This window comes from Triticum aestivum, unplaced genomic scaffold, assembly GCF_018294505.1.
Source record: "Triticum aestivum cultivar Chinese Spring unplaced genomic scaffold, IWGSC CS RefSeq v2.1 scaffold148572, whole genome shotgun sequence".
In the NCBI taxonomy this organism is placed as follows: domain Eukaryota; kingdom Viridiplantae; phylum Streptophyta; class Magnoliopsida; order Poales; family Poaceae; genus Triticum; species Triticum aestivum.
Window position 1 is genome coordinate 1 of NW_025289973.1, and position 1,075 is coordinate 1,075.

At 49.7% G+C, this 1,075-nt stretch overlaps 2 non-coding genes across 2 annotated transcripts; both read right to left on the minus strand.

Annotated features, from left to right (window-relative positions):
- Window positions 1-226: 226 nt before the first annotated feature.
- LOC123178827 (5S ribosomal RNA) lies at window positions 227-345 on the minus strand. The gene has a single exon (XR_006489886.1). It is a non-coding gene; the product is annotated as a 5S ribosomal RNA (ribosomal RNA).
- Window positions 346-712: 367 nt separating this feature from the next.
- LOC123178828 (5S ribosomal RNA) lies at window positions 713-831 on the minus strand. Its single transcript, XR_006489887.1, has one exon. It is a non-coding gene; the product is annotated as a 5S ribosomal RNA (ribosomal RNA).
- Window positions 832-1,075: the final 244 nt, after the last annotated feature.

The following is a 1,075-nucleotide window of genomic DNA, read 5'->3' on the forward strand; positions in this document are numbered from 1 at the left end:
CTCAATCACGGAGACGAGTTTTCCACGGTTTCCACCCCTCCCTCCATACCGCAGCAACACGAGTTTTTTCCACCCCTTTCAGAACGCGCTCTTCGCGCCACAAAGCCGCCCCAAGACGCGCGAGCAATGAGCATCGAGCTTAAACATATCGCAAACGTTAACGGGATTAATATATATCGCGCACGTGCGACATGTTTGTCACAAGGCGCAAAAAATAATTATAAAAGGAATGCAACACGAGGACTTCCCAGGAGGTCACCCATCCTAGTACTACTCTCGCCCAAGCACGCTTAACTTCGGAGTTCTGATGGGATCCGGTGCTTTAGTGCTGGTATGATCGCATCCGACATGTTTCCCCGTCTTCGTCCCTTATGCTTGCCACTCCCAGGTCCGCTCCAAAGACGATTCTACATTCTCACTACCATTACAACTGTTCCCTAACAATGGATAATGTCCTATACTACTTACTCTCCCGCTCAATCACGGAGACGAGTTTTCCACGGTTTCTACCCCTCCCTCCATACTGCAGCAACACGAGTTTTTTCCACCCCTTTCAGAACGCGCTCTTCGCGCCACAAAGCCGCCCCAAGAGGCGCGAGCAATGAGCATCGAGCTTAAACATATCGCAAACGTCAAACATAATATAACGGGATTAATATATATCGCGCACGTGCGACATGTTTGTCACAAGGCGCAAAAAATAATTATAAAAGGAATGCAACACGAGGAATTCCCAGGAGGTCACCCATCCTAGTACTACTCTCGCCCAAGCACGCTTAACTTCGGAGTTCTGATGGGATCCGGTGCTTTAGTGCTGGTATGATCGCATCCGACATGTTTCCCCGTCTTCGTCCCTTATGCTTGCCACTCCCAGGTCCGCTCCAAAGACAATTCTACATTCTCACTACCATTACAACCGTTCCCTAACAATGGATAATGTCCTATACTACTTACTCTCCCGCTCAATCACGAAGACGAGTTTTCCACGGTTTCCACCCCTCCCTCCATACTGCAGCAACACGAGTTTTTTCCACCCCTTTCAGAACGCGCTCTTCGCGCCACAAAGCCGCCCCAA